Source organism: Mesoplodon densirostris, chromosome 17, assembly GCF_025265405.1.
Source record: "Mesoplodon densirostris isolate mMesDen1 chromosome 17, mMesDen1 primary haplotype, whole genome shotgun sequence".
In the NCBI taxonomy this organism is placed as follows: domain Eukaryota; kingdom Metazoa; phylum Chordata; class Mammalia; order Artiodactyla; family Ziphiidae; genus Mesoplodon; species Mesoplodon densirostris.
In genome coordinates this window covers 44627763-44654187 of record NC_082677.1, presented here as the reverse complement: position 1 = coordinate 44654187, position 26425 = coordinate 44627763, and the positions used below count along the sequence as shown (strand labels likewise).

The following is a 26425-nucleotide window of genomic DNA, read 5'->3' as shown; positions in this document are numbered from 1 at the left end:
TCTACTGTGCTCTGACTTCTGATTTTCAAAAATTTTAAATCTAGGTTAAAACTTCATTTGCTCTTCATGAAACCCAGTAACTTGGGTTTGAAAATAAATCATTATTGGAACATGGTTTCATGATAGTTTGGTATCAACTGTGAAGTGTTATGAATAAAAACTGATTATTAATTATTCATTTTTGTGAGTAGGAGAGTTGTTCTTAGCTTTGTTTATTTGTTCTATAGAAGTAGAGTGGAAATTTTCAAATGTTCATATGTGATAAATACATTAAATGCTAAGAAATTTCATTACTTTGCATTCAGGTAATCTACATAAGAAAATGTATGTCAAGTTTTATTCACCTCATTAGTTTACTTAAAATGCTAACATACAACACAGAAAAATCAGTAGAGCTGATGAGTTGAAATGAAAAGTCTTTAAATGCTAAGTCAGAAAGCCAGGTTTCATACATACCTTCTAATTTACTTTGGACAAATTAATTAGTCTAAATCTGTTTCCTCGTTTGTAAATAGAAGATGAATAATCTCTACCTTGTTCACTTTATAATCAGTGGGAGGAGAATAAGATTTGGAGTCAGATACTTTTGGATTTGGATCTCTGTTTTAATACCAATAGTTAAGTGAATTTTCACAAATTGTTTAATTTTTCTAATCTTGCATTTGGTCATCAGTAACATGGCTATAGTAATGGCTACCTCAGAGATCTGAAGTAGGAATGAAATGGGATAATGATTATTAACAACTACACCAGTGATTGTTAAGTCATAGAGCATCTGACACTTAAGAGTATCGACAATTAGGAAAAAAAGAGAGATGTTATATACAAAATTTTATTGTGAATTATACAATGCAACTTATACATTACTTAACTGGTTCTCTTTAAAATGATTTACTAATACTTTGCATTTCTCCTTTTGGTATTACCACAAGTGTAATAATTTATTTTCTAGTTATTTTTAAGCTTTTATTTCCTATTAGACTATATGGAAAAAAGAACTAACTGTGCTCCTACAATATCCTAGTATTCACCTATAAGATTTTATTAGAGGTATTTGTGTTCATTTGTATCTTCCTTTACTAGGATAAACTCTCTCAAGAAGTACCTGGCATAATGTTTGACCCCTGAGTGTCAAATGGATGTTGAATGAAGGAATGAGAAAAAGTATGAAATTCACATATGTTAATAAAAGCAGGCAGCCATACTGTGTCTCCTTTTCAAACATATTTCCAGTTCAAATATACTGATCTTAGAAATACCTAATGAAGCCATAGATTAATAGTCTTTTAAAAAATCTGCTTGAATATTAGAAAGTGCACTTTATAAGAACTTCAAACTAGTTTTGAATATGGTAAAAGTATTAATTTCTCATTAAATACAACTGAATTCACTTTCATTAAGAGAGAGAAAAACGGAAAGTTGAAATTAATGTTGTTCTTCACTTTACTGTAATGTGTTAATGTTTTAACTGAATGTTTAGGAATGGATTAAGGAACTGTGTCAAACTGAAAACTACAAGAAAGGAGAAGTTTGAAAAGTGAATTTGTGATTTCCATTGATAATTTTCATTAATGATGAAAAATGATAACATTTCATTAATGTCTTCCATATGGTTAAAACAGTCAAATCTTAATAATTGTGTTATTACTATAAGAAGTGTTTATATTTTCTCATGCTCATAAATTTTCCCCCACCACATTGTGAAAATCTTCAAATTTTTTATTAGATTTTTAAACTGGAAAAAGTATTATATGCCAAATTATTGAATAGGGACATGTAGCATTGGCCCAGGAGAGTAAATAATCTGATACTCAAGAGGTAGGGTTGAGGAGAGTGCAGTGTTTGGTATCTAAGTGGATATTATAATTTTCAGAAATGCAGCTAGACTGAGAACTTAGACTCACTAATGGGTAAAAGAGGTAAAAGCAGCACTATAATAATCTTACAAATATTTAAAGACATCATTTGGCCAATGGAGCCTTTTTAAATGGACTTTGTAGCCCACCTAAAATAATAATAGGGCTTCCCTGGTGGCGCAGTAGTTGAGAGTCCGCCTGCCGATGCAGGGGACACGGGTTCGTGCCCTGGTTCGGGAAGATCCCACATGCTGTGGAGTGGCTGGGCCCGTTAGCTATGGCCGCTGAGCCTGTGCGTCAGGATCCTGTACTCCGCAATGGGAGAGGCCACAACAGTGAGAGGCCCGCGTACCGCAAAAAAAAGAGAAAAAATATACTAATAATAGTTAACAAAGCTTGGAATTTGATTTAAAAACTGATCCAAAGCAACAGGCGCAGGAGAAAAGATGACAAAAGATCCCTGTGTCCAACACTACAGGATGGCATGTAGTTTTTTAGGGACAGTGGGCTAAGGAATTAGAATGTCCCAGGAATAATTCAAGGCCATTTCTCACTATACCTCTTCATCCTTCTACTAAGACCGGCGTGTTAAGTATCTTACAGATAATCTAAGCTATGCTCTGGTGGATTTTTTTTTTTTTTGACTTTAGTTACCTGGAAATTACCAACCTTACCAAAAGGTTAGTACCAGATATTTCACTATTAGTTTTTCCTTGGCTTGAATCATTATTGCATAGGATATGTTAGTGAAAGAATAATAATACTTTCAAGCTGTTGTTAGGCAACCGAACTTTAAAAGGAATATTTCTGAAGTACTTTCAAGACTGAAAAAGTTAGCAGTGGAGAAAATGAGAGTATGAGGTTTCCAGTGCTCTTCTTACCTGCAATTTTTAGTTTCCTCTGAAAAATCTTTCAAATTCTTAAAAATGGAAAACTTGTTAAAATCGCTTCCCTGCTTAATACGCTACCATGACTTTTCATTGAACAGAATAAAAATTGTCATCTGGCTTCCATCTGCTCTTCTTTTTCCATGTAGCCGTTTCCACACACACTCTAAAAGCCAGTTTCGATAAACTGCTTACTGCTTTCTCTATGCGTTTTATATAATGTTCTCTCAGCTGTAAATGACCCATTTCTTTACCTGGTGAGCAAGGACCCACAGAAAAATCCTCCACTCTAATGCCGGCACCTCTGTGGATCTTTGGCAGCTCTGGCAGAGTTAGGTGATCTGTTCTTCGTGGCTCCTATGTCTCTAATGACATTGTTGTAGTTATGTTTATATGTTCATCCCTTTCATTAGTCTGTCGGTTCCTCATACGGAGAGATCATATTCTATACCTCCATGATTCTCTAGTGCTTGGATATAGCAAGTCTTTTATAAACCATTGATGAACAATGAATGAGTGAAAGAGAAGAAGAAAAATATTACTGCTATATTTAAAGTAGATAACCAACAAAGACTTACTGTACAGCACAGGGAACTCTGCTCAATATTCTGTAATAACCTAAATGGGAAAAGAATTTTAAAAAGAATAGATACATGTATATGAAAAACTGAATCACTTTGCTGTACACCTGAAACTAATAAGGCATTGTTACTCAACTGCACTCCAATATAAAATAAAAATTAAAAAAAAGAAATATTACTCAAATTTCAAACAGAATGACAATTCATTTACTTGATGATTTTTTTTTTTTTTAAGGACAACTAATCTAAGTTTCCTTACATAGCCGCTTTCCCTTTGCCAGGTAAGAAAAGTAGAATTTACACGATGCCATTACATTCGATGCACCCTAATGGTTACGGTGAGTTGTTATCACTTGAACATAGGGCTTCACTCTCTTTTTTAAACTTTGTCACACCTTCATATCTATAGCCTGGTCCACAACTGAAGAACGCTTGAGTGATTTTGTTTTCTTATATATTTTCAAGATCTACTGTCTATAATTTATTCTTTTCTTTCTTGCACATATGTAATGTCATCTATAATGCTTTTCATCAACTTCTTTTGTATCTAGCACTCAAATGATGTTAACATTAAGGTAAATAATTAATATAATTTTGCACAAACGCTATGGAAACTTTGAGTTCATGGATATACAATTTGTTATCTTCTGCAGAGTCTGACAGAAATATTGTATTTCCATGTTAACACAGTAGACAGATGCTTGAACAAAAATGACCTTTTCATATCAGGAGGTCTTCAAATCCTCTACTGTGATTCAGTTTTGCATACTACACCTGCTGAGTTTCTAACGCAAACTATCACAGTGTGTGGTCCCTTCTACTGTAAACATGAATTCTTTCTCATTGTGATTTCATATCTTCAGCACTGATTATAATGATTCTTTGTCAGCTCAAAGCTGTCAACTTTGTTCTCAAAGGACTGCAATCTTAGCTAAAAAAATACAGATAGCTAGTCACAGGGAATTAAATGTGGTCCAGTGCTCTCAAATATAAAAGACAAAAGGGAAACAAATATTTCTCTTCTCTCTCAATGACAAAAAAAAAAAACCCTGTATAATTTTGGTTTTGTCCTATCATCTTATGAATGAAATTCAATATTTTAATAAAGTAATTGACATCACTTTTATTTTTTTCTTTTTACCACAGCAATTTTCTAGATACAAGCCACTTATAGTTATCCTTCTGTTTAATCCTCCTTAACACATTTCCCTTTTCATAAAAAGTGATAAAATACACAAACACTCAACTGCCTGATTACCCAAATACCTCTGCTAATTTGCCAAGGTTAGCAGAAATAGGGCGTACAGTATCTTGTTGGCTATGCATGGCTGAAGGGTGCAGAAATAGCACAAGGCTATATATTTCACACTCCATAAAGAAAATGGTGAAACACACACTAGAAAGGTACAATACATATCTAATCTAAATTCAGGCAACATCAGTAGCTTTGATCTCTATGAGGTTAAATCACTGCCTCTTCAAGGAATGACCAAATAATTAACCCAACAAACCAGTTGATGAAAACACTCATATATATGAATACTGAGTAAGCAACATTTCTGTTGCAGTGAAAAATAACTCCAAGTAATTGAACAGAACACTAATGACTGAAGTCACTCCAAAGCTTTATCCCTTCTTTCATCTATTTGTCCACTCATACAAAAAAAATGTATTTAATATCTATGAACAAAGTGCTAGGCACTGAAATAACAAAAATAAAAAAAAAAACAATTTCTGATACTCTGAAGCTCATGGTTTAGTGTGAAAAGCCGGCCATATAAACAAATAAATAAAACAGAACATTGATAAGACTTGTATCTAAGTCATAACAAATGGCCTCCAAATCGTAGTGGTTTATAACAACTAAGGCTGTCATCTCCACAACTAAGTCTGTGGTTTTCCTCTAAGTCATTTTCACTATGGAACTTGAGCTAAAGGAACAGCCTCTCTGTGGAATATTTCTGACTTTAAACTTTCTGCCTGGAAGGGATACATGTCAATTCCACTTATATTTTACTGGCCAGACCAAATAACATGACCAAGACTAACAACAACCTGGTGGAAAAGAATAATTCTCCTTTTGTAAGGTTAAAGAAAAAAAAATTGAGAATAATCATGCAGCTGTTATAGTACTTTAAAGTAAGAATAAACCACAAGCTTTTGGAAGATAGTGTGCAAATCTGTGCTAATTCTGGAAGAAACTAGTGTAAGGAGGGCTTCACAGAGGAAGTGACAATTGAAGCAGGTCTGGTACATTAATGTACCCTATCATATATTACCTTATCTCACATCATTAAATGAGAAAAATTAATTCTCTACAGACATTCAGAGGAAGTCTTGGAGGCATAAATTGAGAATAGCATGCTTGGGTAACAGTGAGAAGTTCAGGACTGGAAATAGAATATTTCGCAGAAGGAAAAAATAGTAACATGAGGCCAGATAATAAACATTTTTGAAGACTAGACTATAGGGATTAGAATAGATTACAATTGGCTTTGAGGAGTCAAAGGAGCTATTTAAACAAGAAAGGGACACGGACTTAACCAGACCCTCTGGTCTCATAGGGACATGTGATGTAGGAGGCAGTTAGAAAGCACCCTCAGGAAGTAGATGTAGGCCTGAAATAGGGGAGACAAAGTAGAACTGAGAAAGGGTGAGCTATTCATTCTTGGAAAGTTTTAATTATTCAAACACATTAGTTAACATATGGGACCTTAGCTAATCAGTCACTGGAATTGAAGTAAAAGTGATTAAATACAGGAAAGAAAAGCTATTTATTCAGTGACTCCAACCAATATTAAGCATTTTGATATTAAAATATTATTAATTTTTAAATTATAAAGTATATTTTAAAATTGTGATAAAATATAGATTACATGAAATTTACCATTATAACCATTTTTCAGCATACATATCAGTGACATTAAGTATATTCACATTGCTGTGCAACGGTTGCCACCATATATCCATAGAACTTTTTTTGTCTTGCTAAACTGAAATTCTGTATCCATTTTACAACAACTCCCTGTGACTCCTCTCTCCCCAGTCCCTGGCAACACCCATGCTACTTTCTGTATCTGTGAATTCGGCTACTCTAAGTATGTCATATGAGCAATTTAATGGTTTTGAAAGAAAAATTAACTAGGAATAATTCTATGAAGTATATATATTCTACTATACCACTCTAATTATAAAAAACAATTTATGAAATTATGAAATTTACTGTCTCAGTGGTCCCATGGCCCCACTAGCTTGTAAAACTTATGTTACTCAAAATAACAATAATACTCAAAATAATAATACTCAAAATAATAATAATACTCATAACTCATATTTATTATAGAAAAGATACAATAAAGGAACATCCAGGAAAAGATACATAGGCAAAGACTGAAGTAGTCAAACACGGGCTTTCTTGTCCTTCCTCCAAAGACGTATCTTTTTTCTCCACCATGAAAATGCAGGTAATTGTGTGAGCTGTCCTTGCCCAGGAAAGCCTGCTTAGTCTTTGGGTTCAAATTTCTTAAAAGGAGCTGGTCACCTACCTACCATGTGACCAGCCATGGTGCAAACCCCAATCCAGGCATCATAGGCACAGCCCTGAATCTTTATGTTCACTCTGAACAGCTAACAACCTGGTCCATCTTGATGTACCATTTTGGGTAAATAGAATAACATCATCTGCCAGTAACTATGGGAAAATTCCAGTTGACTACTTCTCAGAGTTTGACTAAGTGTGATCACCATGGCTACAGGGATAAGCAAGAACAGAATAAAACAGACCTGCTGAATTACATTTTTCCTCACATGTACATATTTTATTTTTTAATATTTGCAAATACTCAACATCTAACAGCTTCCTGATTTCCAATTTCAGTATAGTCATCTATATTAAACAATAATGAATCAAAAATCTTTGAAATAGTTTTTTTATATATATTAGATCTCTAGAAAACTCTTTTGCATTTCTAACATTATATATAAGGTACAGGTAAGTCAATGGAACCTCAACCACTAATTAGAGACAAACTTTTCTTCTTAATTTATAGTTATTCCAATCAAAACTCTTATTGTATAGGTCAATGTTCCCTGTGGAATTTAGAGACTTGCAAAGAGGCAACGTGCACATAAAGAACAATTCTGGGTGCAGAAGTTTAGGTGAGTAGTGTTGGCACAATAGTCCTTGGAGCCTCAAATTTCAAAATTATGCCACTGAGTCTTCCCACATTACTCTACATAAAAATTGCTTCTCTTTTCTAACCAGCCTACCATTTTAGCTTCTCCCTGTAATACCTCCTTAAGGTGAAATGAACATCACTTTCAGCAAATTGGCTTGTAATTTACTCACAAATATAGGTTTTGGGGAAAAATTAAAGTAGAATACTGGAGTGTACTTAATTTCTCCTTTTGTAGAAGCTGTTTAATTCTGGTTGGTAAAGCATATTTTATACAATTTCAGTCTTTTAAAATATATCCACACTTGTTGTGTTGTCCAACATGTAGGCCATCCAGTTGAATATGTCATACACAGTTAAAAGAATTTATATCCTGCAGTCTTTGGGTGAATTGTTTTAAAATATCAGTTTTTACAGTTTATCAATTTGGTTAATAATGTTGTTCAGTCTTCTATATCCTTGCTGATTTTTGCCTAGTTTTGTCTAGGTGTTTTCTAAACTATTTAGAGTGAGGAATATTGATGAATTTCCTATTTCTACTTTCAATTCTATCAGCTTTTGCTTCAAATATTTTGGGCTCAGTCGTTAGGTGCATAAACATCTATATGTTCTTCATGGGTTTATCCTTATGTCATTATGAAATGTCACTCTTTGTCTATAGTAATATTTCTTGTCCTAAAGTCTATTTTATCCCATATTAATGTAGCAACTCCAGCTCTACTATGGATGTTCTTGGCTATATATCACAAATCTATCTCTATCTCTATCTCTATATCTAGCCATCCTTTTGACTTTCAACTTACTGGTGATTTTGAATCTATGGTATGTATTTTGCAAACATCATATAGTTGAGTCTTGGTTTTTATCTGATCTGAAAATCTCTGTCTTTTTAGTTAATTTATATTGTTGAATTTACATCTACCATTTTAGTATTTGTTTTCAATTTGCTCTGCGTCTTTGTTGTTCCTCTTAGCTTCTCTATTGCCTTATTTTGTTATTAAATCTTTTTATTGTAACAATTTATTCTTCTGTTGATTATTTTAACTACATAATTTTGACTTAATTTTTAGTGGTTCCTCTAGCAATTACAATATGTGTATTACATTATCACAATTTATTTCAGAATAACATTAACTTATTTCTGGTAAAATATAGAACCCAGGCTCCAATGCAGCTCCATTCCACCCCCCTCCTTTGTGCTATGATTGAAATCCCAGATCTTTATTTTTCAGGATTAATGTTATCAGGAGCCACTGAGATGTTGTGAACAAGAAAGATGTTCAGATATGCATACCCTAGCCTTTCTTACCCATATTCACAGGAAATCATAATTATGAAAACCTTGCCTGCCCAGAAGAGCAGGAATCTGTGAATGGGGGGAATAGTTCCACTCCAGCTCTGATACTGCTTTACAACATGCAATGTTGTAGAGTTAGTCCATCCTGTGATAAGGAGTTTGCATTCCTGGCCTTTTCTAGGTCAGTGATACTATGAATCAGCTTATGCTACATCTCAAGCTAAGATAGAATGTCTCCATCCTTCTGCTCCTTATGAAGTTAGAGCCTGTATCCCAGTGTGCCCATCAAGTGCTTCAACTCTGGTCTGTCAGTCTGTGCCTGGTTTTTGCCCCTAAACTGTCTTCTTTTCCCAGTTTTTATACAGTGTAGAAATAACTGAACTAAATGTTACCCTTGCAACATAATGTTTTTGAGCCTTAAAGGTAATCTAACTTTAAGACAAATGTCCTTTTCCAGAAAAAAATATTATTTCTCTTATATAAGTATTAGTAATTGCATTTTGAGAAAGGAACAACTTGTTGAATGGCAATGTGCTACCACAAAATATGTTAATTATACTCACGATTCCACATACGACTCTGAAATGTCTTCCTTCTTTTTATTTTCAACAAAATCAGACTATGTATGGCAGGTGTTGCGTTACTTTTTTCATAAAGGAACTTGGCAGAAACTGAGTCATGGGCTCTCCTCCCAACAAGAAGAATTATGTGTCAGACCCAAGGACCACCAGGACATTGAAGTAGATGATGAATCACTCAAGTGATGTGCTATGTTTAGAAGGATGATAGTTGATCTAAATTTCAAAAGCAAAGTATGATACTACAACGGGTTTATCAGAAATAGCAGACAGAAAACAGAAAAAGGAGGGGAATAAGCTCACGATTCAGACTATTTTCATTAAATATCATGTTCTTCCTGCTGAATTTCCTAGCACTAAGTATATGTTTGGACAGATCCTCCTGTAGGGAGAACTCAGTGTTCTGAAATGCTGCATAATTTAATACATTTATTTTGATTTATAAAATAAAGTTAGACTGACTCATACAAATTTCATATTTAAGAATTTAAGGATTGTATCTACTAAGTATAGAAAATCTCTTCTCTCCACAATTCTGTTATGTAGAGAAGAAAACCATGATTATGAATCATGTGACCAACTGAGGTGGCTTGGAACTCTATATTATCATATTTAAGTTCTTATTATGGACACTAAATAGATTTTAGAGAAGAAGTTTAAAAAGAAAGAAAGGAGATGTAAAGTGTTCACTCTAACCCCTGATATTAGGGCGATGGGTAGGACTGAAAGAAAAGAAAAATACAAGAGCATATACACTGGGATGCAGATTATTCTAATTGCTTCAGTAGCAAGCAAATGCAAAAGGATGTTAATTCTGATCTTCCTCCTTATACCTCCCTCTTCCAAGTTGGAAAATATACTAAGAAATATATTTGAATTCTAGCCAGTAAGGAATGAGAACAAAGTAGGAAATGATATTCAAACATTTGGTTATCTTAGATGAGATGGAATGTCTATTATTCCTATGAATTCTTCTCAAGTCAGAAGACGTCAAACCTTCTTTCCTGTGCATGCTGTGATTTTCTAGATACGTCAATATGAGGCTCATTACTTTATAGGCACAATGGATAAAGACATAGGGTAGTTAAAGTTTTTAATTTGAAAAATAAACTAACATTATATCACATAATTTATGGGAAATATGCAATGTATTTTATTGACTGCATGTAGAACTTGGAAATATGATTTATATGAATTTGCTATTTCAGCATGATGAATTGTCACATTGAGGATTATGGAAGTAGCTGGAAGAACAGATGATTAACCACCACAGACTTTTGGCTAGTGAAGTTTTACCTTCTGATTTTTGCACATTAATAAATCATACTTCAGCATATGGGACTATTTTGGCAATAGAGCCACTATCAATTTAATCATCTCAAACCAGAAACCAATGTGTAAGTTGCAAATGTTGCAGACACGAAAACCAGTTACTAAGAACAATTGAGTATTATTCTTCTAGTCATATTAATTACAGCTGAAACAAACCTTGAAGAGCTAAGAAAACATAACACAACTTTACTATTTACTAGGGGAAATAAAAGAATCAATATAACCATTAATTGCATAAATAGCAATAAATACTTTGGCTGCTGTCCAGGAAGTGTACAAACTGAGAGAATTTTTCATACTGCTGGTTTCATTACACAGATCATAGTCACAGTAAAGCGGGCAGTGGACTGCTGTTCAATAAATTAAATTTAATGTTATTCAATTATGATCATCGCACTCAGATATAATACTAATAGGAATGTCAACTGCGATTACATTTTCAGATTTATGTAAAATGATTCAAATGCTATTTGCTATCCCTCAGATACAAGGTTCATCCGGTTGTTTATGCAGTTGGTCGATATTGATCGTGCACAGCAAGTAGCATAGCAGAGGCCCAATGGCAGGGGTATATAGCATCCCTTGTGCCAGTCGCCAGGGTGTCATGCCAAGCACCAGGGGCAGCATGCCAAGTCATCAAGTGGATAGCGTACCTCTGCAAAGCTGCCTTGTTTTTTTACAATATTTTTTTGAATTGTTCACATGTGTCATGAATAATTCTTGCCAACATTACCCAGCATGAAACAGAAATGAAGGCATAGAAATGTCTTTCTTAGAGAATTCTTTTCAGAGCTAAATGAATCTAGTGAAGATATCAGTGTAGCATCATTAGATGTTGTTATGTATGGCTGGGGCTGTGTCATTTAGCAAAGTATCACTCAGTAGGCTGAGCAGCTGGTGTATATGATTTTGTATACCACCTGCAAAAAAGATGCCCAACCATGCAATCAACCACCTGGCCAAGAGAGGCGGGTAGCTAAACACTACTTTGTTGTTGCATCCACATTTTCAGAAAGTTTGAGAACATAAACAGACATAGACAGAATGAATATTGTACAAGATAAGGTTTGTTAAAGCTTTTCTGTTCCATAAAGCATACAGTGACTGCTGTTCAGAGTACTGTTGAACAGATTTGCTTTATTTCTAATGAAGGTGTCTGGGCATTTTCCCGGCACAAACGGAGTAGAATTATGTACTTAAAACAATATTTTAGAACAACAACACAGTATACCGCCACTTCAATTGCACTGCAACAGATTGGAAAAAATGAAAATAGATATAAACTGAAACTCAATAATGGCTTAGCGTCATTACTATGGGTGAATCATTCATTTAGGAGAATCTTGCCTAGCCTCAAACAACCCGTATGTCTAGCAACTTCCACTGGATGCATTTCTGCCTAAAACATGTGTTTATTATAGTCGCCTCCGTGCCATTACTCGTGAGGAAAATACAGGTGGCCTCTTTACTTATTTGGCTGTAAGTGAATATGAGAGTAATTTGATTGTAAACTAATCTTTCTCTCACCAGGTTTTTGATGTCAGCAATGTCAATCTCATTATCTCACCTTTTCACTGGCTCAGCACTAGCTCGCTTTCTGTGGCCATGCACCTTTTAAAACTCCAGTCCCTCATTGTTTGACAGATTACTGGAGGAAGAACTAATAACTAGATGAGGGTATTCAGTGTGAAACAAAGGGAGTTGCTGTTTACAGACCTAGGTCTCTGGCTCTCATCATCTCTGTGGCTATGAGTTTAATCTCATTAGACTCTCCTTTTGTCTCTTTTTAATATAGAAGGACTGATTTGGGGCTTGTTGACTGGATCCCAACTCCTTAAGTAAAAAATTCTAGACTTTTGAACACTTCTAGAAGTTCTGCTGGGTAATATTAGTTTTTGACTGAGACATCTCTTCATTTTGAGACAGCTTGGTTATCCCTGTCTCACTTTTTTTCCCGATCTTTCACTTGAAGAGAAGATTCTCACATGAGAGCTTTTAAAATTATCATTGCAAATTTAAAAATAGGAATTTATTTTATTAAATTAAATAATTTATTTAAAAATAAAAATAAAATTATGTGAATATATGGAGGCTTTTGCCAATCACTACAAATTGCACCTTTCTTTCCCTTCTCTTTCCTCTTGGAAAAAGAAAGCAAAGGGGAAGAAAAAATAGAGCTTCTAAAACGTATTAAAAATGTACTGTGATTTATTGAACTATTCATTACAAGTCAAGATGTTCTTGGAACAAAAGAAATGCTTTCTATATACTGAATCATCAAAGAAAAAAGGGCAGTGTGATTTACATATTTCACCAACATCATACTGCTCATGAACAAGCTAAATTTAAAGTTCCAAGAAAAGGAAGAGCTTATCTGTGTCTTAGCTAGCCTGGTACACAGATTTATATTGAAATTAAAAATTTTCATTGTACAAATCAATAATAATGTTATTTTGGTACAAGAATTATTGAATTTATTTAACTTGGATAGAAGTAATTTTGAAAATTATATGCTTTTGCTTCAAAGTCAAAACAATTCTTGCAATAATGATAAATTAGTTTTGTTAAAATTGATGTAAATACTAATGAAAATAATATTTTGGTATTTGATTCTGTTATGAAACTTTTAAGTATATTTGGAAAACCTTGGGGGATATGATTCTACTTTCTCAACTATAAGTTTTATTATATTTAAACAAATCAAATATTTCTGATGAAAACTTACCACTGGAATTGAGATATGCTGTAAGTGGAAAATCATGCTGGATTTTGAAGAGGTAGTTAAAACAATGTAAAATATATGTTTAATATTTTATATTGATTCTATTTGGAAATGAGAGTATTTTGTATACATTGGATAGATAAAACATAATACTAAAATTCATTTCCCTATTGTTTTTTACTTTTTATGTGGCTACTAGAAAAGTCAAATTACATATATAGAGTTCACATTACATTTCTATTGGACAGCACAGAGGTCTGACATATATTTTCACATCAATAAATTCAACCAATCCAAATCTATGTGTTTTCTTTTATGGTCTTGTATTCTATCAATGACTCTCACACAATATTTTGAAATTTTTTCCCAATGTATATTAGCATAATCTTGCATTTCTCATGATGTGTAAATGTCAGGTCTCCTGGGATATGGCACGCTGACATCTGACTCTGGTGAAGGCCCTACAGGCGCTGACAGGTGGGGTGGGGGGTTGAAGGCAAGCTGAATCAGATAAATCCTTTAAACTATCAATATTCTCAATATCAGCCTTTAATTCTTTTCCAGTGTGTGCTCCAATTAGTATTTAAGATAACAGAAATCTCTCTGAATATGCTGTAATTTCTCAACCCAGGGCATCTGGCTCTGATTGTCTTTTAGGGCAGTCAGAGAAACTTCCTTCTTTCTACTATGCCTTTAGTCAAGAACTTAAGATTTAAAGCCTATCCTGTTATAGCAGCTTTAAATTTTCCAGTGGATGAAACAGTCATTCACTCTCATGGTCTTACTACATTCTTCATTCTCAGCATGGTGGTGTGGCAGCATGCATTTGGTCTGCCAAAGGGGAATCAAGAGGGAAAATTTAGGCAACTTATTTGCAATTTTCATGTACAAACTACTGGTACTCTACCTGGAAATAAATGAATATGCTATTTTCAAGACCAACCAGGCATCAAGCCCAGATTCCAATCACTAGAGTGGTGTTACCAGTTACTATATTATGTGAGTTTCAGTGACAGAATCTACTATAGATAGTTTAAAAAGAAAGAAATTTAACAGAGGGAATTAATTAGGTGTTTAAAATTGTTGGGTGATATAGTATAGAATCTGGGAATGACTGCCAGAACAACATCTCTGAATTGACTTCCCAAAGGAGCTCCAAGCTCTATCACTTCTGAAATCTGGCGAATCAAGAAGCTATCATCACAACTTCAGACTTCTGGATTACATTGTCACTGTTGGGACCTCAGCTATAAAAGAAATATCTGCCTGAGGTTTTGTGAGCCACCTGCAGTGTTTGTTTATACCACTTTCCAACAAGAAACTTAGAACTGGATGAGTCAATTTGTGAACAGAGGCTGCAGAAATTTTGCCACAAAAGGCTAATAAAAAGAGCATTATTACAAAGCAAGTCAGTACATAGCAAAAACATTTATTTCAACAGGAAGATATTACAATTCTAAACTTTTATGAACCTAGTGATGTATCCTTAAAACACACAGCTCAAAAAGAGATATAATCACAAGGAAAAACAGACAAATGTACCATCATAATAATTTTAGTGTACCTCTCTTCAGTAGTTGATAGGTCAAGCAGACAAAAAAATCTGTAAGAACAACGTAATTAACAAGCTTGACTGGACATATATAATTCTGAAAAGTAATAAATAATAAGAAGGATACTTTAATGTAAGATATATGTAAGAGAGTGTATCTCTAACTTCCAACATTGTTTGCTATACAAAAATTCTTTGAAAGATTATCCTGGAATAAAGGGCAGTCAGTGCCTTGCTTACAGGAAGTAAAGAAATTCAAAAGACTCCTAGAGAATTTTCTCTCAACAATGACCCCGCTGAAAGATGGCAGTTTCAGATTGTTTTAAAGTCATAGCATCAAATGTAATGTATATGTTGCCTCTGAGATCCTAAAAGACTTACCACAAGTATTTTGACTTTTTCTTTCTCCTTAGGAGCATACAAGTGCACCAACTTGTCTTTCACCTTTGAGGGGATAACGGTATTGCGGTAGTGTTTAGAATTCTCTCTTTACCTTCGCTGTTGCCAAAGTTCCCAGGCTTGTTGACTTTGGGCGTGGCCACGTAACTTGTTTTGTCCAGTGGAAGGTAAGCTCACTTTAAATATGGTTGTATGGACTTGCCTGGTTTGCCTTGCCCTCTAGCTATCCTGCTCTGCACCTTGAAAAATAAATACATCGTAAATAACGATTGCTTCTTCAGCTTTAGTCCTGAAATGAAAGTTATGAAGAGCTGATCTGAGCCTGATCTACAGCCTGAAACAGAGATATTACACCCACTCCACAGGGTGCAAGAAAGAAATGTGTGTGTAGTAGACCACTGAGATTTTAGAACTCTTTTTGTGCAGAATATGTTGTTATACCCCAGACCACTGGACATCCAAAATATTTATTTAGGTGCAGATTCCTGAGTTTTCATGGGAATTAGCTCCTATGTTGCTCCAAATAAGGAATTTTTCAGAAATTTTTCTCCCAAACTGGGTGTGACTTTCACTACTCAAATCTAGTTCCTTACTTGGGATCTGTGTGACATTTCTCTTCACCTCAGTCATACGCATATGAGAACTAAAACCTGTGCCTGTGAAATGTAGCTCCCTAAGCAGGGAAACTAAATTGCAACCTTAAGACCTCCTAATTAAAAGGTGGAATTCACTAACAATATCTGTTAAAATGAAGCTTTTAAAATTGCTAATCCAGTTCCTGTGTAATTGCTTCAAGTTCTAAAATGAAAATCTTCAAATCTTCCAATTCAAAGTAGAAACATTTTATTTCCAAACTGTTTTCATATGCCCCTTTATATTTAAAAGTATTACTACAAGAATACTATAAAATAATCAAGAAGAGTATATTAGTAGCTCCATTTTACATATAAAGAACAGTGAGGAATCAAATTATAAACTGATAAGAAAAGTAACATGCTAAAGTTTGTTCCAACGTGAGCATGGGAAATGTTCCTTAGATAACGAGAAATTTTCTTTTTTTAGAAAACCATTCTGTCAATAAATAAAACTCTAATTTTCAAATAACATTTTGAGAAAAATGTCTCTGAATGAAACTTATTTATGGTTACATAAAATACTTCAATTTTCTGAAATAACCTCATTGTAACGTATTTTTTGTGATAGCCTGTAGTCTACAAATATTTATATATATTAAGATATATATATATATGTATACATATATATATCTTGAGAATTTGCAAAAGGTTAATAAATATTCATTATGTATGACCTAAAGAGCTCAGATAAAATAAGGATAATTGACTTGTAAATAACTAATGTCAGTAATGACCCACCTGCTATTACTGAATCATACCGTATTCTACAACAAAATAGCCATGTAAGGGTCATTACTGATAAGAATGTCAAATTGGCCGATTTAATGCTACGCAGGGCTTACTTTATCTATATAACTGTCTCAGATAAGAATTACAAGCTAATAATAATTACATTAGTGTCAGAAGTGTAAGGGACACCTATGGTTTATTTAGTAGGGAAAGATAGTTTTAATGTTCTAAATTGAATTTTACTGTCTATTTTGAGATAGTTAAAATAGCATATGTAAAATATTCAACCACCCACTAATGGTTGATATCTGAGAAATACAAAAGTACTTGAAATATTTTAATGTCTACTGCTACCTCAGCCCAACTGCTTGTCAAAGGGTATGTGATGGCTTAAATATATTATTGATACATCTAAATGAAGTTACTATATTTTCACGAAGTAAAATTTAAATGTGTCATTTTCTTAAAAGTTACAAATCATTTATACTTCTGTGGATTTAAAACATTTACTCCTTTTGCTAGCATGTTGCATTCTCCAAATTCATTTGTCTAAGGGAAAAAGCTTTACAGAAGTAAATTTGTAATAATAAGCATCAAAATAATGTGTTTTATGTATAATTATCATTTTCAGATAACGCACACACAAAATCTGTGTTTGACACTAAGCCATCAGAATCAATTATGGAACAGTAAAAAAATACAGAAAACTGAGTACAACCTCAAAGCTATTTTTAAAAGTGGAGCCTTGCCATCTGTATATTTGTAAGTTCCTAATTTTTCAAAAGCAGTTAAGAGTCTCCAGTATATGCATTACTCTAATGAACTAAGAAATAAACACCTTAAAAATATCTGGGGCTTCCCTGGTGGTGCAGTGGTTAAGAATCCGCCTGCCAACACAGGGGACACGAGTTCATGCCCTGATCTGGGAAGGTCCCACATGCCACGGAGCAACTAAGTCCGTGCGCCACAACTACTGAGCCTGTGCTCTAGAGCTGGCAAGCCATAACTACTGAAGCCCACATGCCACAACTACTGAAGCCTGCATGCCTAGAGCCTGTGCTTGGCAATGAGAGAAGCCACAGCAATGAGAAGCCCTCGCACCGCAACAAAGAGTAGCCCCAGCTCGCAGTAACTAGAGAAAGCCCGTGCGCAGCAACGAAGACCCAACACAGCCAAAAAATAAATAAATAAAATAAATCTAAAAAAAAAAAAATCTGTCATCACCACAACAATAGTAATTTTTTGGTTTTGAAACATGTCTTTAAAATGTTTTTAACATTTTGTTATAACAATTTGTTATTACATCTTAATTCATGGTAGAAACCTTTATAGAACAGCAGCAAACTTACAAAAAGAGACTTCATATAAGCATGTGATCAATTGATCATTAACACGAATCTATGCTAACTAATCTAGCATAGCAGTGAGTAGGAATTGTAGAGCAACTTTGGAGAAAGCTTCTCTTTTCTATATGGAATGAAAACTTTTGGAGTTGATGACCAAGGGAGACTTTGCTCCCATTGCTACATTAGATAATATGTCAATCGTTAGAAAGACTAAACGCAAAGATGTCTAAAGCAACCCATTTTAGCTTTATATCTTTTGTTTGAAGCTCAGCTTTTCAAATCTGTTAGAACAACTGGTCAAACTGACAGGAACATGCCTAGCCAGGAACCACCAAGTAACAGAGCGGCATATGGACACTGTGCTTTATAATTCACAAAGCATTTTACCACACATGATCTCATTTCTTCCTCACACCAACCCAGATACATTGGTACATCACATATTATATTCTGCAAGTTCAAAAGTAGAAGAAGAATGAGAGAATTTAAGTGATTCTCACATGGACACACAGTAGCAGATTCAGGATGTAGATAAAAGTTTTCAAATATTAATTACAGACTTCTTTCTGTTACATGTGCTCTTGTGAGAAGGTTGAAAACATATAATTCATCAAGATATAATGTATATCATAATTTTGTTAAATGTCAAATATGTGAAAATTCTTCTAGATTAATTAATACTGGCTATGAACTTATTTTGCTTTTAGATCAATCAACATCCTGAAATATCTATTCCACAGGGCATCATGGGGTCAAATGAGTACACAATGGGCTTCCTACTTGGATGGTAATTATGTTAGTGGTATGATAAACCATGTAGAGAGTAGGATAACTTGCAGCCTTTTAACAAACAAATATTGGAAATACTTCTAAAAACAAAAAATGAACATGGTAAAAGATAAAGACCTAGGTGTTTCTCTGTAAGTGTGTGCATGTGTATATATTTTTTCTCACTTACATGGTGCCTGATATGCCAAGTTCCAACTGAATCCCCAAAATGCAATAAAACAGTGAACATTACTATTCATTACTACTCCTCCATTCAAGAAGCTTAGAATCTAGTAATGGACACCAATATTAATCAAATAAGCATTTTCCATTCAAGTATTCATTCATTCAGGTACTATTTAAAGAACCCTTATGAATGAGAAGTTATTTTCAGTGCTGCAGATAAGGTTGTGTAAATATAGGTGCCATTGCACAGATATGAAGTGATAGAACTGGGACACCATACATCCTGCAAATGGAACACACAACTCCATCTGCCTGAAAGCAGAGGTCTTGTGAACAATTAACAATGTCCCGACCCTTCTTCATCTATCTAGAAAATGTCAACTGAAGCTAGAAATTTATTTGAAGTTTCTTATTTAGTTCAAAAATATCTGAAATTTTGCATTATCTAATAATATATAAATATGTATTTATACCATATAGCAACAATTTATTACTAATATACCGTAATACGATGAAGACATTAGTTTTCACTTGGCCCCACTGTTTTAAGTAAAATTGATTATTGGAGCAGATGTTCTACTGAGACTTCTTTGGGGAACGGCGAGCAATTATTTCAGCTGTAGCATTATTTTAAAATATTTTAAAAATAAAACTAAAACTGCAGATATAGATAAGAAACTGTTCTGAAGACCCATGAATGCAACAGCAAAATAATATTGTATTTAGAGAGGACTTACTACGTTCTTGTTCACATTATTAGAGCTATTAATATCTACCTTGCAGAAGAGTAATAAGATCATCTAGGTAAATGTACCTTTCAGAGTATAGAACATATAATAGGAAATCAACAAATATTAAGATATATATTCTTTTTTATTTTATTTTATTATTTTTAAAAAAATATTTATTTGTTTGTTTCTTTTACTTTTGGTTGGGTTGGGTCTTCGTTGCTGCGCGCAGGCTTTCTCTAGTTGTGGTGAGCAGGGGTTACTCTTCGTTGTGGTGCACGGGCTTCTCATTGCAGTGGCTTCTCTTGTTGCAGAGCACAGGCTCTTGGCATGCAGGCTTCAGTAGTTGTGGCACGTGGGCTCAGTAGTTGTGGCTTGCGGGCTCTAGAGTGCAGGCCCAGTAGTTGTGGAACATGGGTTTACTTGCTCCACGGCATGTGGGATCTTCCCGGACCAGGGCTTGAACCCGTGTCCCCTGCATTGGCAGGCAGATTCTTAACCACTGCACCACCAGGGAAGCCCTTAATTTCTATCCTGGCTCTGAGTAAAAAGCTGTCCAATCATAGAAAAGTCAGTTCCTACCATGCTGATGGCTAAAAAAACACATATCTGTTTCTTTATTTGACCATGGTTTAGAGTAATAGTTTTTCCTAAAGGTGGAGTATGTAGTTGTAGAACCACGCTAAAATATGGGGTCATTTTCCTCAACAAAACAGGGGCCTTTCATCCTTAAAACTTCTACAGTTAAACTTTCTTCATCCAAAATAATAGAACCATCTTCTGCCACTTTTACTTGAGGAACCAGCAATGGCCCATCATCCATCTCCTTTTCTATTTTTTCATTATCTTCACCATCAGGAGTACTCTTACCTTCTTGCTCTCTTGCTGGACTGGTGTCAATGATTTTTCAGTTTTCTTTTCTTGCTCCAGTGAAGAAGTCATTGGATCGTTATCTGGCAGGTAATATATGAAGTCTCTCATAGTCATTTTGGAATGATCTGGTGGCCTCTGACTTTAATTTACAGCATATTTGTTTTTCCATTGCTTCTTCTCTTTCCGCAATTTTTCTTTTAACATTTCTCTCAGTTTCTGGGCTTTATATGTTCGGTATCTGTCTGAGCATGGCTGTTTCTCTTTTGTTGGAACAGGGTGTGTCTGTGGAGCTTCTTGATTAACTGTAGACAAAGGATGAGGTTCTGAAGGAACTGACACTAGGTTTAACCAGACTAAAAGTACTTGATACTTGCTTTCTTCTCTGTGAAACAGTAGAGGAAGATTTACTGGATTCTTCAACAACCTTCCCACCATCTGTCTTTTCATCACTGCTCTTGGGAGTCTTTTCTCTGGGCTCCGCTTCCCTGCAATCCACCGGGGGCACGTCTGTGGACTCTGCTGGCTTCGGGACAGAGGCCGCTGCAGGCTTCGGCGGCCTGGGAGCCTCTCGTTCACGCTGTGGATTGGGGGTGGTGGAACCCCCAGGGCCTGCTCTAAGCCTGACATTGGGCTTCACACTAAGGCGTGCCCTGCGGAGCATGGTGGAGACAGGGGGCCCGGGGAGGCGACCCCACGGCCGCTCTCTACCCCGAGCCCCGGTTGCTGCCAGGAGAGGGCTTTAGGAGCTACGCCCTTCCCACAAAGCCACACCAACAGCCCAGCGGGCAGTTACCGCAGTTCCACGCCCCTGCCGCCGCCTCAGATCTCCTGCCGCCTCCTGCCGCCACCTCTTCTTCATGACCCTGCTACACTAATAGCTAAGTTTCCCCTGGTACCTTGTTCAAGATATATATTCTTGACTGCTTTTACAGTAGTTCAGTTTAGAAGTAATGAGGGCCATATAACATACTTCTTTTCTTTTTTTTTTTATATGAAATTTTACTTTTAAGTCAAAGTATGCAATAATTAAAACCTACAGAAAAATTTTTTTCATCACAATCTGTTGCTTTTTCAAATAATACTTTGAAAACATATTCTTTCACTCAGTATAAAGTTCCTAAAATACAAAAGAAGTTAAATCTATAAGAAAGCCTTGTAGACCAGATTCTGTGGTCAGAACTCTGTACATTGGTGCTTATGCTTTGGTACATCACACACCATTCACCTCATTCTTGCCATCTTGCCCATGGTAACATCCACTGCATCCACCACCACCTAAGCCATCAGGAATACTGTATCTTCCATTGTAAATTGTTCATCATTCCCATTCTCCCAATAGATACATAATCTCCGTTTTTGTACATTCCATCTCTGCCATAGCATCCCATTCCAGAACCTCCCATTCCAAAGCCACCTCAGGACTAAAATTCAAGAAGAATTCAATGTACTGAGGTTGTATGTTATTCATATCTCTAGACATGACAAGCTACTGCAACTTCATGTGTCATAAACTGTACATCTGCTTCTCTAGTTGCTCTGCCATCAGCTCCAATATCAGTATAAACTAGTATTGGATTTAGTGCTGGGAAGAAATTAACAATGTCATCTTCAGTTGAAAGAAAATGTAATCTTCTCATATATACAATATGACCACCATGAAAATCTGAACTTACATCAGCAGCTCCACCATAGCCTGGAACTCCCATACCTCTTCCATCTCTCACTCTATCATCAAAGCCATCATGCCCATAACCAAAATTATTATAGCCACCATAGTCATCACAACCTCCATAACCAGGGTATTAGGGAAGAAAAAGGCAGGACAGATACCAGAGATAAAACAAATATATTATTTTCGTCATCCATCGCCCACCCCCGGCGCAGTATGATAGCTTTGATGAATATTTGATCTGGAACAAATCACCCCTTTCATCTCACTGGTAATTTTACATAGCCAGAAAAAGCTGCTGAAATGTTAAAATATAAAGTATAAAAATATGACAGATAGTAAGCAGGATAGTGTTAATGAGATATACAACCCTACAAAATTTTGATACAAATATAAAATGGTCTTGACAGTTATTTTAAAAAATAAAATTACAATTCTTTACTAAGAGAGAGTATAGTTGGACTTCTGAAGTCAATGCAGCAATCAGATTGCACAGGATTTGAACTCCTGTGCATCACATAACTCAATGTTGTAGAAACCTGGATTAAGTCTTGTCTTTTATTTTTTATAATATTTTATACTACTGGAATCATCTAACTTACTCATATCTAGGCTCAAGCAGCATTATTCCTTCAATATTTCTCCATCCTTCATATATAAATATATATAGTACACACACACACACACACACACACACACATATATATATATATATATTTTTTTTCTTGCAGTACGTGGGCCTCTCACTGTTGTGGCCTGTCCCGTTGTGGAGCACAGGCTCCAGACGCACAGGCTTAGTGGTCATAGCTCACGGTCCCAGACGCTCTGCGGCATGTGGGATCTTCCCGGACTGAGCCACGAACCCGTGTCCCCTGCATCGGCAGGCTGACTCTCAACAACTGCACCACCAGGGAAGCCCCCACACATATATTTTTTATTGGTTTCCCTTCTAACATTTTTAGAACATTGGTATTTTTCTCTCCTCATTTGATTTTCTCTTACAATGTGGCTCCAGATTTTATCTTTAATCTCAAATTATCCTATTAGAGGAGAGAACAAAGAATTTGAATATCTTTCCTTTTTGCCAATTTAGATTTCCAAATGAACAATAGTTTACAAGAACTCAGGTACTGGAACTTAAGCAGAATCCATTCATTTTTCAAAGACAGTTTCCTGAGAAAGCTCTTCCTCTTACCTCTAAAAATTATTGTCCTCAATATTTTGGAGACCAACATAGAGCTAAAGGGTACAGAGCATTTTCTAAAATTGGGATTCTGTGTGTGTGTGTGTGTGTGTGTGTGTGTGTGGTGTGTGGTGTGTGTGGTGTGTTGAGTCTGCATACACGCATGTACTCATTTGTGCCTCTTTGGGGTGGTAAAATATTTTCTTTCTCCTTTACAAATAAAAATGTCTTATTCTAAAGAAGATAAACTATCAAATGCAATGTGATGTTTTTGTTAAAATAATAAGCAACAGAAGCAGACAGAAATAAATATTTCTCATGGAGGTAAAATATATACAACTATAAAATCATAAATATACTGGAGAATTATAATATGAATTTGTAAATTGTATGCAAATAGCTTGAAACCAGATCTATAAAGACATAAATAAAGCAACAAGACTGAAAGGTTTATATGTTGGCTTGTTTATAGAGTATCACAAACATTTTTCTTTTTTAATTGGCAATTAATTTTCGGCAGCCATCTAGGTACTTTCATGTCAAATTACTTTTCTTACACTAAACAAGATTAGGCATCCAAGCAGCAAAGCACTTACATGAAAAGTGAGAAACTGACTGTCAAGTAGATATTTTCCACCTATAACCAATTAAAATGTTTCTTTTTTGATGAATGAGTGTGGTAATTTCACATTTTGTATTTTTACCTAAGTACGTACCTGTGTAACATCTCAGTTCACAAGGGTTAAAAAAGATGTGCGTTGATATTTCTGCTATTTTTTTCACACAATTTACCTTTAGAATGAAACGAAGGAGCATTTTAAAAAAAAGCATAGAGCTTTCTTATTCTACTGCACACAAAAATACATCAACAGTACATGTATATGTATGTTTAAGTGTATATGTATATGTAAAAGTGTAAGTATATATACACATACTTGTTTTTAAACAATGATTAAACTTCCAAAAATATTTCCATCAAATGATTTTTAGCCTCTCAGTTTCTTGTAGATTATCATTTTACATTGAAATGTAAAGATGCCTGTATTTAAAAATTAGAACCCTGACACATAAGGTAAAAAAGTAATGTATTATTGATAATCTTCGAGTAAATGACATAAAAAGGAAAATATTGATTTTTTGGAAGATGTCTCATTTTTCTTACTTCACGGAAGACTGATGCAGGTTCATGAGCCTGTCAATATTATTTGAATTAATGCATATTCCTTACTATTGATTGCTTTAACAGTGATTGTCATAGCTGATTTATGGGCACTTATGCCTGTTAAATATTTTAAGAAGTAAATATCAGATTTGTATATATAAGTAGATTGACTTGAATAAACAACAGGGTTGGATGTTAACATTACGCCTTTTGATTTAATCCATATTTTAATACATTATGCAAGACGTATTTTTAAGACAGCAGCAAAAATTCACTAAAAGTTGATATTAGATCACATTGCTTACTGGAATTAAGTGCAGAATTCTCTCTAAGAATAAAAAAAAATTTGAGGTAACAATTCTCATGACACTTGGAAATTTATCTAACATCTATGAGAAAAATCAAACAAAAATATAACATTTGCATATCCTTTTACTATACTTAAAATGGATTTGTTCCTATTGCTTAGAATAGATCAGAATATAGGATCACAATTTTTAGTTTCAGTTTTCTATGGTGACTGATACCCAATATTTCCCAAATAATTGAGAGAAGGTGTGATGAAGTGGGAAGCAAAGAGGGGGTATATATATCTATGTCATTCTGTATTTAGCATGAGTAGCTATCTCTGACTTGAGATATGATATATAATAACTATAGATATTTACCAAGGAAACTACTTTAAAAAAAGTTTATTGAAGTATCATATATGTACCATAAATTCACTTGGTTTAAGAGTACGAGTCATTGATTTTTATTAAATATATATATATTTTTTACTGACGGAGTTGTGCAAACATTACCATGTTCTAATTTTAGAAGATTTCCATTACCCCAAAAAGATACCTGGTGCCCACTGCAGTCACTCCCTGTTTCCAACTCCAGTCCCAGAGTTGGAATTACTAATATACTTACTGTCTCTAAAGATTTACTTTTTCTGGACATTTCACATAAATAAAATCATACAAAACAGGGTCTTTTGCATCTGGCTTCTTACACTTAGCACTTTATTTTAGAGGTTCATCCATTCTGTAACATGTATTGATATTTTATTCATTCTTTTTTTTTTTTTTTTTTTTTTTTTGCTGTACGTGGGCCTCTCACTGTTGTGGCCTCTCCCGTTGTGGAGCACAGGCTCTGGATGCGCAGACTCAGCGGCCATGGCTCACGGGCCTAGCCGCTCCACAGCATGTGGGATCTTCCCAGACCGGGGCACGAACCCGTGTCCCCTGCATCGGCAGGTGGACTCTCAACCACTGCGCCACCAGGGAAGCCCGACAATATGTTTTATCTGTCGTTTTGACTGTAGCTATCTTAGTAGTTGTGAACTGTTAAATCACTGTGGTTTTGATTTGCATTTCCCTAATAGCTAACATTGTTATGCATCTTTTCATGAGCTTATTAAACATTGCACGTCCTTGTTGAGAAATGACTATTCAAATCATCTGCCTGGGTTTAAATTACACTATCTCTCTTTTTGTGTGCTTGGTATTATATCTAAGAAATCATTGTCTAACTAAGAAATCATTATCTAATCCAAGGTCATAAGAACTTACGTATTCCTCTAAAGGTTTTATACTGTTATCTTTTAAATTTAGATCTACAATCCATTTTGAGTGAATTTTTTTTCTTTTATGGTGTGAGGTAGGAGTCCAAATTCATTCTTTTGCATGTAGATATTGTCTCAGCACCATTTGTTGAAAACACTATTGTTTCCTCCTTGAATTACCTTTTTTTCCACGTGTACATGTCACATTTTCTTCTTTT

General features: G+C 34.8%; 2 pseudogenes; both read right to left on the bottom strand.

Moving 5' to 3' along the window:
* Nucleotides 1–20471: 20471 nt before the first annotated feature.
* Nucleotides 20472–21305, bottom strand: LOC132477762 (transcription factor TFIIIB component B'' homolog; annotated as a pseudogene).
* Nucleotides 21306–21854: 549 nt separating this feature from the next.
* Nucleotides 21855–22440, bottom strand: LOC132477429 (heterogeneous nuclear ribonucleoprotein H3-like; annotated as a pseudogene).
* Nucleotides 22441–26425: the final 3985 nt, after the last annotated feature.